Source organism: Lithobates pipiens, unplaced genomic scaffold (assembly GCF_037356315.1).
Source record: "Lithobates pipiens isolate NorthernLeopardFrog02 unplaced genomic scaffold, aLitPip1_a1.2 Scaffold_8, whole genome shotgun sequence".
NCBI classification, from domain to species: domain Eukaryota; kingdom Metazoa; phylum Chordata; class Amphibia; order Anura; family Ranidae; genus Lithobates; species Lithobates pipiens.
In genome coordinates this window covers 217,306,068-217,322,549 of record NW_027507903.1, presented here as the reverse complement: position 1 = coordinate 217,322,549, position 16,482 = coordinate 217,306,068, and the positions used below count along the sequence as shown (strand labels likewise).

Below are 16,482 nucleotides of genomic sequence, written 5' to 3'. Positions count from 1 at the left end.
GGCATGGGTTCCCCTTAAAATCCATACCAAACCTGAAGGGTCTGGTGTGGATTTTGAGGGGGACCCCCACGCCATTTTTTAAAAATTTTGTCATGGGGTTCCCCTTAATATCCATACCAGACCTGAAAGGCCTGGTATGGAATTTGGGGGGACCCCCACACATTTTTTTTTTTATTTTGGTTCGGGGTTCCAAGTACATGGTAAAACAGACACATATCAGGAATATGAAATGCTGGGGTAACACACACTATAATTGAAATTGAAAAACAAAAAAATAAAATAAAAATCACAATACCCATTTAAAAGTAGCAATACTTATAGGCTTTGGTGCTCCAGGAATAGGAAAAGTTACAAATTTCAATGCAGTGAGCAATGCTTCATAGGTGACAAGAAAGGCATGGAATGACTTGTTACTGATTAATACTTGGCTTTGCTTGAGTCAGCACTACAAGTAAAGATTGCTACAATTCAGGACCAGAAGGGCCAAACATTACCAGCAATGTTGTATCAATATTCATTAAATGAAAACCAATTATAATACACTTAGACTTCAGATGTTCAGTATGATTATACAGTGTCAAAAATGTTTCTAGTGGTAGTCAAAGTGAAGTCAATATTAACCACTTGAACTCTGGAAGATTTACCCCTTCATGACCAAGCCACTTTTAGGGATACGGCACTGCGCTACTTTAACTGACAATTGTGCAGTCCTGCAATGCTGTGCCCAAATAAAATGTATGTAATCTTTTTCGCACAAATAGAGCTTTCTTTTAGTGGTATTTGATCACCACTGCGGTTTTTTTATTTTTTGCTTAAATTTAGGCCAATATTTATTCTGCTACATGTTTTTTGTAAAAAAAAAAAAAAAAATCCCAATAAGCATATATTGATTTGTTTATGTGAACGTTATATCGTCTGCAAATTATTGTATATATACTGGAATATTTTTTTTTTTTTTATACTATGTAGCGGATGACATTTTAGACAAAATGTCATACGCATCTAAATTTAGTTTTTGCCTCAGAACAGTAGGGGTTCTGAGGGTTAATTACATAGGTTGGCCTTAACATCAGTCTGGCCAGGCTGTGTTTGGAAGTTCTCCTGGTCATGTGAAAGGTGAGGTACACATGAGAGGCCAGAACCAGGCCTGGTTCGATGTTTAGGTATCAGCCTTCTCGGAACCAATCAGTGGGAGTGCAGGGATGGCTGAGGAGTCTGGGAAGGGGTACTTAAGAGGTGTGGGTCACATGTTCAGGGGAGAGGAGTTTGTGAGACCCGTGTGGTCTGTTCTGGTTTCAGGACCGGGGTAGCCCCATGAGGGGTCCCGGTCACGGGGTGTTCAACAACATGTTCCTGTTAGAGGCCCCTGGTAGACCCGTCTGGTCTGGGGTAGGGATCCGTCTGTTCTCGAGTCTCAGAACCTGCTGGTCCGAGGCGCAGTAACTGAGGGAGGATTCAAGGTGTCCGCGTGTGCTCTCGGCTTGGAGGGGCACCACAGCTCATACAAGTGACCGGGGGAGGACTCTTCAGAGGAGGGCCGGCAAGTGGCATCCTGGGAAGTGCCTGGTTACTGAGTTGGGAAGGACATTGACGAATTCATGCTTTTCCAGTACCATTGAGGAGACGGGAAACATTCCAGGTACTGAAGAAAAGGTTCCTGTTCACCCTTAGTTACAACTTGTACACATTCATAGGATTGCTTAAAGTTTTGAGTCAACGTGCTGACTGCCATGATCTCTGGCAAGAGATCTGTTCAGCCTTGAAGTACCCAGCTCCGAGTGGCTACTCTCTGGGTGGAAGTAGAGACTTTGCTAGGCCTGCATTTCAAGGTGCCTGAGTTCTTCACCTGTGCCCTCTGTTCCCACAGGAGACTGTGTTATTGGATGTTACTACTGCAAAATAAAACCTTTGTTAAAGGATTTCATCTGTGTCAGTGTTCAAGTCATTGGGTATCAACCCTGGGAACCCCTAGACGTGGAAGATCAGGCCAGGAGAAGGTAACTGGTAAGCCCAATAAACCAAGGCCGCCCAGCAAGGGTTGTGGCCGCTACAACTAGTAATGGCGGCAATCAGCGACTTACAGCAGGACTGCAATATTGCAGTGGACAATCAGTCTCTAAGTGACACTTTTGACACTTTGTGGGAACCAGTGACACTTATACAGTGATCCGTGCTAAAAACATGCACTGTAACTGTACAAATGACACTGGCTGAGGAGGGGTTAAACATTCAGGGCAATCAAAGGGTTAACTGTGTGCCTAGCCAGTATATGTATTTACTATGTTTGCTGCTTTTACCAGGGGAAGAGGTGGATTTTAGTCTTTGCTTTGCAGGAACATAGAATACAGTGTCTTGAAAAAGTATGCATACCCTTTGAAATTTTCCACATTTTGTCATGTTATAACCAAAAACATAAAATGTATTTTAATGGGATTGTATGTGATAGATCAATACAAAATGGTACATAATTGTTAATTGGAAGGAGAATGACAAATGGTTTCCATTTTTTTTTTACAAATAAAACATCTGAAAAGCATGACATGCATTTGTATTTAGTCCCTTTTACTCTGATACCCCTAAATAAATTGCTATTCACAGACGTTCTACATCCAATCTGACAGAGCTTGGGCTATTTTGTAAAGAAGAATGGGCAAAAGTTTTTCTCAATGTGCAAAGCTGGTAGAGACATTCCCAAAAAGACTTGCAGCTGTAATTGCAGTGAAAGGTGGTTCTACAAAGTATTGACAGATTTGAAAACCACTTATCATTTTCCTTCCACTTCACAATTATGTGCCACTTTTTGTTGGTCTATCACATAAAATCCCAATAAAATACATTTACGTTTGCAACATGACAAAATGTGGAAAATTTTAACGGGTATGAAAATGTTTTCAAGGCACTGTACATCCCTTTCCCCATCAGAACTTAACTCTGCTTTATTTACAGAGGCAGAACTCCGTTCTGAGTCTCTCTCATGACGATTGGCGGGTGTCAGCAGACATCGATCAGCTTCTGTTATGAATATTTACAGCAGAAGCAGGGTGCACGCTCCCTAAAGGCTGAAGTGCGGGATCACTTATATATACATGACCGGGTGCACAGCTGCTACTCTGTAGCAGTAAAATTGCTTTAGGACGGTCAGCAAATGGTTAACTGAATGGTAAATTACAATTTATAGCATATATTTTATTACAGCTATAATAATAGAGTTTCTTTTATTTTCTATTATAATTAACAGGTTGGGAAGGGGGGGGGGGGGGGGGAGTACCAAGGTATCTGTTGGCTGGATAGTAGGAATCATACGATGTTAGATCATACCTTTTGTGCTACACTTCTACTCCTGATAGTGCTGCAAGATCTTCCTGAAATGTATAAACTTCTGAGGTATAAGTAATGTAGAAAACCATCTCCTCTGTCTTACATGTGTCCTAGTAACTTACTGCCAGGCCTGAACATGTGTAGGGAGGACATATCTATGCCCAAACCTATGCAAATAATGACTTTCATAATGCTGTATTTATATACAAACTTTGATATCAGTAAGAACAGTATGATCGGGCACCTTATGGTGCCTACTGTCCAGTAGCTGGCTTGCCTATGACTATGCAAGTGTAGTACTAAGTTTAAAGGTGTAAAACTATAAAACTGCTTGTGAAACTGGAAATTTTTCATCATATGGTCATTAGGTATGAACCGGACACCCCCGGTTCGGTTCGTAGCAGAACATGCGAACAGGCAAATAATTTGTGCGAACACCGTTCGTCTATGGGATGTGAAAAATCAAAAGTGGTAATTTTAAAGGCTTATATGCAAGTTATTGCCATAAAAAGTGTTTGGGGACCTGCCCCAAGGGACATGTATCAATGCAAAAATAAGTTTTAAAAATGCCCATTTTCAGGCGCAGTGATTTTAATAATACTTAAAGTGAAACAATAAAAATTAAATATTCCTTTAAATACCATGCCTGGGGGTGTCCTTAGTATGCCTGTAAAATAGCGCATCTTTATAACAGTGCCACAGCAAATTTACATTTCCAAAGGAAAAAAATGTAATTCAAAACTGCTTGCGGCTGTAATGTATTGTCGGATCCCAGCAATATAGTTAAAAATACCAAAAATACAGAAAACAATGGTGTGGTCCAATGCTCCTCCTGTGAGCGTATGCCTCTCCTTGGTGTCCTTACGGACATGATTTTTTTTTGTTTTGCAACACCACACTGTATTGTATACTGTGTACACCACCAGAAGTGTAGTAGGAACTGTACACACTGTATTAGATACTGTGTACACCGCCAGCACTGTATTAGCAACTGTACAATGGCTGCACTGTATTGTATACTGTGTACACCACCAGAAGTGTGTTACAGACTGTACACACTGTATACCGCAGTGTGCAGTATACTGCAGAGTATGTATATATATATATATCACTTGAAGTGTATTAGAAACAGGACACCACGGAATGCACTGTAGATACACTACACTGTTTTAATATATATATTAATACACTGCTTGCACTGACTGAATATAGAGTTAACACCAAATATATAGTCTACGCTAAATGCAGATTATAGATATATATTTATATCAAATACACTGCCACTAACTGAATAACCAGCCTGCTTAAAGTGGAAGTAAACTCCCTTATCGTTTTCAGCCAAGGAAACTGCCATCTTTGCCTCTGTTTAATCTTCAACTGTTATGGCGCTGCACATGTGATTAGTTATGACACCAGCCATTGGATGGTTTGATAGTTTGGCTGAGAGCACAGCCAATGTGCAGTTAGCATTCCCGGCATGCCTTTTTTTTTAACTGTTTAAATTCATGGGTTTACTTCCACTTTAATCTAACTCCAGCTATCTCTCTGTCCACACCAACAACACTACACACAGCCCCTCTGTAAGCAGCCTTATATAGTGTGGGGTGTGGACTTAGCCCCCCTGAGCCATGATTGGCCAAAGGCACCCTGCGTTTGGCCAATTATGGCTCTCAGAGCAGAGTGAGTTGTGATTGGCCAAAGTATGCACGTCAGGTGCACGCTTTGGCCAATCATCATAGAGAAATGCACTGCAATCTCGCAGTGCATTATGGAGCGTTCCGCGGCGCTCACATTTTCTGCAAATTCCCCATAATATTTGCTGTTCGGCGAACACCCGATGTTCAAGTCAAACTTATGTTCGACCCGAACATCGAGCTCATCCTTAATAATCATATATATATATATATATATATATATATATATATATATATATATATATATATATATATATACTGTATATATATATATATATATATATATATATATATATATATATGCTAGTAATAAAGAAATACATAAATAAAAGTCAAGGGTTTAATAATGTCATACATAATACAGAAAATGGAGATACTAGTAGTGGGGTTTTATAGTGCAATAACTTGTGGTAACCAGCACTAACTTGACAATAAGCAGGCAATCCTGAAAATACACAGGAAAGAAACAGGCATTTGTTTTAATATGAATGGGCAGTTCTTGTAATATGCCCTGCAAAGGAGCAATTGTGGCAACATGCAGTAGCAAATGGGTAATCATAGCAATACACTGGCATCATACTCACCCGTCCACAATCCTTGCAGATCCATGTTGTGTTGCCCACAAGTAACCGCACAGCCACTGCTGGAAACTGTCCCAGCTGGTCCCAAAGTCTTTTGTGCATGTACAGACAAATTTCATTCATTCCTATGGAAAAGCCATCCGTTGATGGGTCACAAGATAGATGGGCTCTTCATAGTAATAAACAGAATATTTTCCAGCAACAGCTTTGAGGTTCCTAGTTGGCTAGACAATGACAAGCAGCATAAAACATTAGGGGGGGGGGGGGGTCTTTTAAAGGATAATTGTATGAGGCAAAGCTATTCTTTAAGATATTCTGTCACTTGGCCCTTTTAGATGTTCCCTCACAATGTTCCTCTGGGAGTAAAATCCTGTGTAACCTTGTAACCTCCATATTGAATTTTACACAAATAGTCGACAGCTTCCTCATGTGACAATGTTCATTCCTTGGTTACTAGGCCCGAGCACCACATTCTGGAAAGAGCTTAGATGCTTGCCCATACCCACAAGTAGTATTTGTAGTTCTCTCAAAGCAATAAAGAGTCGCAGGAGTGCTGTAAAACAGAGCAGAATCTGCGTGGTGTGCTGATCTGGCAACATTATAAATTATCTTCAATATCTGCTCAATACCTACAATTCTAGATGCACATTGACCCTAAGGTCATACAGGTATGCACTGCATGTTTCAGTCCACAAGTCTTAAAGTGTGTACCGTAATTATTTGTCAGGGTTAAGATACATGTAAATAGAAGCCAGCTGAATCTTTTAACAATTAGATTGCTGTCTGGAAGTGTAAGCCCAGTATCTGACTGCTCTGTCTCAGTGGACTACTTTCAATATAATTAATTCACTAGAGCCAATACATAATGCCTAAATTATCCTTCAATACTGTAAACTGGATGTGGTCTTTTTAAATAAGTATTTCCACTACATTTTGAAGATTAAAAAAAAAAAAGCCTAAGACTGTAGGTTGTCCCTAGGTGAACTAAGAACAGCCGGCAACTGACACCTGTGTGTGTGTGTGAGTGTGTGTGTGTGTGTGTGTGTGTGTGTGAGTGTGTGTGTGTATATACATATGCACACACAGATACACACACGTAAACATGCACATATATTGTTACACATTTAGTTTTGTTTTACTGGTGTATGCATGTCTAAAAATGGTACTTGGCATTATAGACATAACTAATATGCTATACTAAAATATTAGTCATAAATGACTATTTGTCTGCTACTGCAAACAATCATATTAAAAGCATCTTGTGACTTATGTGAACTGTATGAAAGTACTTGACCTGCAGGTTTCCTGAGTGATTTACAAATTAATGTGATGCGACACATTTACACATCAGATTTGGAAGGTAAGTGTAATTATATGCAACAGAAATATATCACATAAATTAAGTTAGCATTAAATGTAAATATATAGTAAAGTATTAAATAACAGTTTGAAGCATACTGTGAACTGCACTTTAGGTTGAGTTTGAGAACTGATTTAAGATTTGGATCAAGCTCACAAAAGATAAAGCATACACCTATAAGCCATAACTTTATAACTACCCAGTTTATATTGAGTAGGTCCCCCTTTTGTCACCAAAACAGCCCTGACCCATCCAGGCATGGATGCCACTAGACCTCATAAGGTATGCTGTGATATCTGGCACCAAGCCATCATTAGCAGATCCTTTAGGTCCTATAAGTTGTGAGGTGGGGCCTCTATGGATTGGACTTGTTTTTGTAGCACATCCCACAGATGCTTGATTGGACTTAGAATGAGAGAATTTGGAGGTTAAGTCAACACCTTGATTTGGTTGTTGTGTTCCTCAAACCATTCTTATACCATATACATACAATATATATTTTCTTTTTTATGTGACAGGGAGCATTAATGAGTGTACATAGCCAGCAACAATGTTTAGGTAGGTGGTACGTGTCAACTAACATCCACATGAACAGCAGAACCCAAGGTTTCCCACAAAACATTGCCTAAAGCATCACACTGTCTCTGCCAGCTTGCCTTCTTTCAATGCTGCATCCTGATTGCCATCTCTTCCCCAGGTAAGCGATACACACAGCTGGCCATTCACATGATGTAAAAGAAAATGTGATTCATCAGATCAGGCCATCATCTTCCATTGCTCCGTGGTTCAGTCATGTCTTAGAGAACCATGGAAGACTAAATAATGACTTACCGTTTGGCCATCAGATAAGACAAAGTTTAGTGTTTTGCATTCTAAAAATTGGTTATCTAAAAACTATGTGTTGAATATTTAACACTGGATTAAGATTAACAAACCTTTTCAAGATGAAAAGGACTAAATACAAGCCAAAATTATCACTTTCTGTCATTTACTCCACCCCAAAAATTGTATAATATTATTATTGACATACATGGCAAAATAGTTAAAGAGGTTGTAAAGGCTAACATTCTTTTTACCTTAATGCATTCTCTGCATTAAGGTAAAAAAACTTTTTTTGGAGCAGATCTGCCCCTGTCCCTCCTAAATACTTACCTAAGCCCAATCTCAGTCTTGATCCAGCGCTGTGTTCTGGAGCAGTGATCTGCTCTCTTTCTCTCCCTCCTCACTGGGCTCAGTGGGAGCAGCAGGAGCCATTGTCAATTAAATCCAGTGATGGGTACTCGAAGACAGGGGGAGCCAGGAGCGCTGGCAGGGGATTCTAGAAGAGGAGAATTATCGGGGATGCTCTGTGCAAAACCATTCAAGAGTGCAGGTAAGTATGACATGTTTATTATTAAAATAAATAAAAGATAAAAAAAGAACCTTTTATATCACTTTAAAGTTTAATCTGTAGGGAATGTGATTTTAGAGCAAATAAATGAATATTTTAAGGGCTTTAAAATACGGCTTTCATACTGTTTCATCTGTTTTTGTCCATTCAACCAACTCTGTCTAATTTTACATCCCATGATTCCAATATCAAAAAGTAGCAGGACATGTGAGCACCATAATGAGTTCTTTACCTAGAAAGAGAAGGGGAAGAAGGGCTGGTTTCATGGATTTGCACCTAAGCAGCAATGTCATATAACAGGCATGTTGCTTCAGCCAACCAGACTAGAGCAGCTGTGAGTACTGTATCTTGGCACTCTGAAGCTATTGGCTCCTCTCTGGGGAGTGGAGGGTGTTCAGTTATTAATGATCGCTGAGCAGGCAGCACCATGTCAGTGTGACAAGTGATCGGGTGAATGATGCAGCACTAACCACCAGCACCACAGAAAGGAGGAGAAGGGGGAGAGTCTACACAAGCAACATCTCTGTATTGGATTGTCAGCATCAGCCACAGAGAAACAAAGCACTGGCAGCTATGAAGGATCTTAGCAGGCGGCAGGCAGCCCTGTTCACGGTGCAGGATATGTGCAAGTGCAGACAACTATAAATGTACCTATTTATCCCCAGTTTTCAGTATTCACTGCAGTCGTGTCTAAGGAAATTGCAGAGGACACACACACAGTTCTTGGCGGGTAAGTTCTGAATAATATGTATTGTTATAGCATGCTTGCGAAACATCCTATTTTATATGTAATATGTTTGCAAAAGCAACAGTAATCATAACAAAATACACATGGAACAATGCTGTTTATCATACAAATGTGCTCTACTGACCGTAGTGACAACCTAGAGGTAAGGCTTAACAGTTGCAGCTAGTGGTTTCTGATCCAGAAGCTTTGTATACTGGTTGCTTAGGCATTTACTGTGTATTCAGGAATGTAAAGACAGAGATCCCAAAGCCTCAATGAGCATATCACACACACACACAGCTATTGGATTTCTGCCAGGCTACATCTTAGGGATTGTGGTAAATGACTCCCCCCTAAAATATATCCTCTTGCCAATCTGAAGACACAGTGTGAATAGCTGTTTGCTAATGCAGCCCTGACTGACGCATCTTAAATGAAAAAGAGAGAGGAAAAAAAAAAGAAAAAAAGATGTATATTAACTAGACAAGTCCTAATCTCCTTAGCAATTATCCAGCTCACAGCAGGAACGCTTTTAAGGACATTTTCTTAGTATTTCCCATACCACTTGCCTTGTTGTCTTTTTTAACCCCAATGGTATTAAATGGGGATGCTGACTTTATTATAGATTTGTATCTGCTCAAATCTGAAGGCAAATGTTATTAAAATTACAGCGCGATCCACTGCAGCCCATGAGAGGTTAATAAGACAACAGAAAAAGCCTCAAGTCAGAAGCACCTTTGGGAGAGGCAGTGTGCTTAGAGACAGGCTTTACTTGAAAAGAAATACACATATTAGTCTTGCATGGCAAGCACAAGTATTCCCATTATACTGACTGCTTGCATAAGAGTAAATGCTGCTTTTGAATTCTTTACGATCTAAAATATATCAATGCAGAGACACTAGGCCAGAGCTGCAGCACAGGTTTTGATTCATTTACAGCTATCTTATTTATTAATATACACCTGTTTGAAAAGCTCAGGGTGTGCATGTGCAGAAAGTTGTTTGTGAAACCTTGTTTCAAGATGTACATAAACAATGGATGATCCCTTCATTCCCTTACTGATGGATAACCTCACATACAACCTGCTGCTGGACTCTGGGAGATGGATTTTTATAACTGCCCATCTAGACAATTACGGTACTTCTAGCATAAGGTTGCTAAGTAATGTAATATTAATAGAAAAAAAAAAGTGTCAACCACACACTGTCAGCGTCGTAGTACAAATCCACCACAAAGGCAAAAGCTGTGCATGGACAAACCTTTAACAATTCGGCTGATATAGGTCATTATTAATATACCTACATGTGAAATGTCCAGGTAATCCCTTAATAATAAAGGGGGGTTAAGCCACAAGCCTTTAGCAAACAAGCTCTGGGAATTCAGAAGTGCCAAATCTAAAGTACTTTTATGAAAAATAGGAGACCATTCACATGGAAACTGATTCAAGTTTTATTCTTTCGTGACCAAGTATTACACTTCACAATGCAAATCTGTCCATTGTTACCAAAAAAAAAAGTTATCATTTCTGTCTTTGCCAAAGTAGCTCATATACCAATTAGATGTTGAAAGAATGTACAAAGCTGAGTGATTTAACTTACAGTTGCCAAGAAACAATTTATTGCTCCTTAAGGCAATGTTGGCTTTCTCTACTCAGTCAAATATTTGGTTTACTATCAAGTCAGTTGCACACCAATGACCACCATGTGTAATAGTGTTGTCTTATATATGAATATAATAATCTACCACTAGAGATTATTCAGATTTGCATATCTCACATCAAAAAACGATACTGCATGCTATCAAAGAATATAGAAACCCATTACATAAGCAAACTAATATTTATAGTGATCAAATGAATACATAATAAATTGCACGCATCCTAACAGAACTGAAATTTAACACGTTCGTAAAAAGTAAATTGACTGTTTACTCATTTACACCAGTAAATGACATTTGGTGTTAGTCATGTTAGTTTTCAGGGACTGACCAAGTAAAATAAGTGATGTATGTAAGGTTATTGACTGAGTCGGGATTGAATGACACAATTTAATCAGAAGCTGGATGTGTGCCAAGATCTGGAATGCTAAATAAGAATAATGCTAGCAAGCTATTTCCAGACAGAGAGAAACATGCTGGACCCAGGGGAAAAAAATAACTATTACAGTTGACTCTATATCAATGAATAAGGGACCCCAGTAAAAATAAAGCAATGATATTTTCAGGTTGGTAGTAGATTTGGTCAACAGATAAAATGTGGTTGGGTCAAAATATACAGTAGTGTACTCAGGCCTGCTCTGTATCTTGATTAAGGTAAATCTGTGGAACACCAACACATATATGGCAGTTACATATAGCTCCAAGCATACACAATGGATACACATTTCTAATCAGCTTCTTTAAGTTCATTCTAGTGTTGAAACTGTTTAAACACACTTACAACTACTACATAACGTTGGTCCATGTATCCAATTTTCTATTCGCTGAAAAAAATCTGTCCAAGCATTTTTTTGTACTTTTTCACGTGAAAATGTTCTCCTTCCTACCTGAACACAGAAAAACTGGATATTATATCTAATATCCCAGTAGGACACATACCAGAAAAAAATCCATAGCTTTAAAAAAAAAATTTGAAAGAAAAAGTAAATAAATACGTTTTAAAATGGACCCCTTGGCTTTCCCTACACTACACCTAATAATATTTTTCTAGGCGTTACAAGATTTAGCAGCATCAACTGTCTAAGAAAGTTCTTATTGGCTGTCTGCATATGTTTCTTTGGATATTTGAAATGATTTACGCTCAGTATTTCAGAATTTTTTGGGGTGTGGGAATCTGTAAGAATGCAAAAGCTTCAGATAGAAACTGCCATTCTCTGACTCCTGAAATGCTTTTGTTCGTACAAAGAAGCATGTCACTCATAATGATGTAGAATAAGTTCAGCTGCATTGTGCTTGAACTATCATGCATATTAGCAGACGTAGATGGCAACTTCTATCTAAGGATTTTCACACCGGTATTTTTTTTCATGACTTCTTATGAATTTAGTGCTGTAAAAAAAGAATGTTTACTTGCTAGAGGATGCCAACCGTAGCCACCATAGGTTCAGGCTGTACAAATGAGTGGTTAGATGAATTGTCAAGTTGGCAGATAGAAGGTAGATTAAGTTAGAAAGAAAAAACCTCGAAGTTTTTACACATTACTTTAAAAAATAATTGAAAGCATAGTATGATAACATGTAAAAATCAAAAAATTTTTTTCTTTAATCTACAAATAGACTGAACACTCAAAAGAATCCATATAATGATGTGTTTTCTGCCTCCTAGCAACCACAAAAAGCAAAATTAACTGTGTTTTTGAACTGAAAAGCACTTCATATTCTAATTGGTTGATTTAGCAATCTTACATACCTCTTCAATAAAACAGCCAATTAAGTGAATTCACATAATCTTAACACACAGTCAAAATTTGGATAAATGTTAATTTCAGTTCTTTTTTAGCTGCTTCTGTTAGATGTGGGTTTCTACTCCTGCGGGTCAAAGGTGGGCATTTTTATAAGGTCAAAAACAGACATCTAAAGGAAATAAAAACATATTTCATCTATAATCCCTTATAATCCAGACTCTCAAAGATCCAAGCTGTCTTTTCCTTTTATGTCTTCAATTTTAATTGCTAACTGCTGACTGAATTTCATATACAGTAGATATAAAAATCCTTTTTTGTAGGTTTGTCAAAAGGCAGTGGTGTATTTTTAATTGCAGAGAAGGCACAAAGGATGGTGTTTTACATTACTGAGAAATAGAAATAAATCAGGGATAATAAATCCTGACTGTATTTCTAAATGAGTAAACTAGGGATTATAGTCAGAAAATGTAGACTTATACTGTATGGAAGTGATTATTGATTTTAGGGTTAGTTTGTTAAGAGAGTTTCCCAAAAGAATTATAAGAGAAAACTCATCTGTGATACAAATTTAGGGTCTTACATATTGTTCACAGCAAATACAATATGTATAACGTGGTACCCCCCACAGTACACATTACAGGATAATAGTTATTTTCTTAAGATTTCCCTACAGGCAACACTTATACAAAGTATTGCTATAGATAAAAGTTGTGATTAATAGTGTTCCAAAGTGACCATTAGAGGACCCCATTGTTATGGAACTCAATGGCGCTATTAAATATAATACCTTACTAGTTACATTTATTTTCCTACTACTACTTTACATTTCTTTACTAAAACACACAAAAATATCACTGGCTTTGTATTCCAGAATGCAGTCACCATTATTTAATAGAAAAGGTTAAATACAATTGTATTTTAACATTGTACAGATTATTAAAGCTTACATCTAGGTATATTGTTTTTAGATTTCAACTATGACAGCTGGCACAAGGGACAGATTTAATGCAGAGTGTGCCTTGTGCCAGCTGTCATAGTTGAAATCTATCCCCTCCCATACTCCGCAGTGGTAATCTTGCGATGCTGTGGGGCTTAATACCAGCACGGGACCTGTCAAAAGCACTGCCCTTTCTGCCCCCCTCCAGTCATAAAAACTGTACTATAGCTTCCATGAATGAAAAGCAATGAATGGTGGTGGCAGACCTTTTGTTCCTCCATCCATCCTCCATTCATAGACAATTTTTCATTCATGGAAACTATAGTTCGTGTTCAATAAATGGTGGAGAGGAGAGAAAAGGGTGGGCATAGTCAGCACTCATGATGAGTGGCTGTCAATGGGTCCAGTCCTTGTATTCACCCCTGCAGCACCAGATGATTACAGTTTTGGGGTATGGGGAAGAACAGAGGACTTTGAGTTTCAACTTTGACAGCTGGCACCAGCACAAGGGGCACATCGCCTTAAATGTAGGTAATGTTCATTGTGTTGATTTTTTTTTTTTTCGTAAACTTAGTATTTAAAACAAAGGAATAACAAAGTGTTATTATTCCAGCTGAAACACAACAAAAACCACCAGTATTGCACATTAACTTTGGCCCACAGTGCAACTTCCCACCACAACTAACAGTATTTTGGCTGATGTACGGGTTTTACATTTGTTAATAGCACACTTTTATAGGAGTAGTGAATGGATGAAGTAGTTAGTACTCTTCTGTTGCCACATATGAAGCTCTAAAACAGTATCTGCTAGAAATGCAAAGAGTAAACAAGTATTTTGAGGCCTTCTTTTTTTCTTTTAGCCTAGAGAAGATAGTTTTGTATATATTGAATGTATATCTTTGAACTACATATCTTTGTATATATATATATATATATATATATATATATATATATATATATATATATATATATATATATATATATATATATATACAATGTAAAACATGCAAATGTAAAGAATTAATTTTGTGTGAAATAATTTAGAAATCTCATACATGTATTTACAGATAAAAAAACAAACTCACCTTAAGGGAAAGCTCTACTCTTTAAAAGGCTTTTTGTTTTTAATTTTTTGTTTTTAATTTTATTAAAAGCTACCTTTCCATGTCAGTCTGCTGTCTCTGTAATTTTCAAAAGCGGTCAGAAAATGTAATACAATATGACAACCTGAAGGTGTTCTGGACACCTTTGGTTTATGGAATGCCCCAAGAAATGTCAGGTCCTGCTTGTGTGATTGGTTCACTGACTTTCTCAGGAGTCTAGGCTATGATACAAGAAACATTGTAGGCTTTCCTTGCAAAAGAAACTTTAATTTTTGGTAAATAGTTCTTAAGACTATATAAGTAGTTTGGTCCATCAGTCTCAAACGCCAGCATTTCTTGGGTACCTGGGAGGCACAGGTGCAGTGTCAAGCAGTCTGTCAAAATCTATGACAGGATGAAATAAAAGAAGCTGAATGCTGTACTGAGCAGTACTCACATTAAGGGTATTTGTGACAGTGGCACTACATGGCTTAGTACGGCGTTCAGTCGCCTCACTCTGTAGACATTGACAGGCTGCTGGCAGTAGGGCTGAATACCACACATGTGCCTCCTAGGTTCCTGAAAACGCCAGGGTTTGATGATGGCAGGGCAAACTGCCTGTGTTTATAAGGACTTAAGATTGTCCACTAAAGGGATGCAGACACTGCAGCTTTCCTCATTACAGCACTGAGATCTTCTCAGTGGTTATAATGAACACAGATGGCAATATAAGAATTAGTCTGGAAACAAAGATAAGCTAAGGTGCCGGCTTAACTCAGTTCAGCTTGAACTTGCAGCAATCTGTCACATGATAGCAGGCCATCAGCTCAATCAGCTATGGTCATGGAATTCCCTGTCCCAAGTAACAATGCAAGGATGTGGGTAACTCTGACTTAATATGGGCACATGGGCATTAGACTGGAGATTTGCTGTCATGGTAAAGTCTACCTGCAGGTTCAGATCAAACTGAGTGTGGCTTGAACCTTGACTCCCTAGAAAAAAAAGAAAAATCTTCAGAACAGCAAAAAAAAAAATGTGGCTTAGTAACTTGGTATATTTAAATCATTGCAATGTACATAAAGCACCCAGAAGGAATGTGGTTTTTTTTTGCTCAAAAAAATTGAAGTTACATTTTAACTAAAGCTCCAGATCATACAAAAGCTCACACAACGTGTGCGGGTGCATTGCTATTACAGCAGGCATGTTAAGCTGGGGTTTGCGGGCCCCATACAACCCTCAGTCATTTAGGAAATCAAACTTAACAAGGTTTTGATGTTCTCTAGTTGATAAAATGTACATATTGTAATGCATAATGTTTCAAAGCCCCTTTATTTGTAATATCATGTAAATTTGCAATTTCTACTAATAATGCTCATTTTAATTCCAGAAAACAAATGATGGTTTTGGTACAAGTAGATGTGTCACTCAGACATGAGACAATGTGGACACCCTAAAGCAGTGATGGCAAACCTTGGCACCCCAGATGTTTTGGAACTACATTTCCCATGATGCTCATGCACTCTGCAGTGTAGTTGAGCATCATGGGAAATGCAGTTCCAAAACATCTGGGGTGCCAAGGTTCGCCATCACTGCCCTAAAGTATGTATAGGTATAAAAAATGAAGTATTAGATAGACCAGGGTTTCTCAACCTTTTTTCAGTCAAGGCACCCTTTAAAATTATGCACAGTCTTGAGGCACCCCATTCTAAAATTAGAAAAACAAAATGAATATCCTTACATTCGCAGCACGCACGTAGAGCAACCATTTATTCTTACAAAGCAAATACACCCTTACATGCTAGTACTGACTAGTATTTAGTGTTTCTCTTCTCTCTGTTTCTCTCCCTCACTTTGCTAACTTGACCCCGGTGCTAAAAGAGAGGAGCAGAGGAGAGGCAAACTAGGGTGTCCTCAGGCACCTGAAGTCCACTTTATCAGCCTATGATCTCATTGGTTCTTAGACGCTGGCATCTGGCCCACACAGTGCCCAAG

The 16,482-nt window shown here is 38.3% G+C and overlaps 2 protein-coding genes across 2 annotated transcripts in view; one reads left to right on the top strand and one right to left on the bottom strand.

The window, feature by feature from the left end:
* The window catches only part of IMMP2L (inner mitochondrial membrane peptidase subunit 2), a 1,432,488-nt gene that overhangs the window by 840,949 nt on the left and 575,057 nt on the right, over positions 1-16,482 (bottom strand). The window lies entirely within an intron of this gene.
* Positions 8,710-16,482, top strand: part of LRRN3 (leucine rich repeat neuronal 3) — an 89,074-nt gene continuing 81,301 nt past the window's right edge. The window contains exon 1 of the mRNA XM_077470573.1: positions 8,710-9,073. The gene's annotated coding sequence lies outside the window, so the exon portion shown is untranslated. The remainder of the gene's footprint in view (positions 9,074-16,482) is intronic.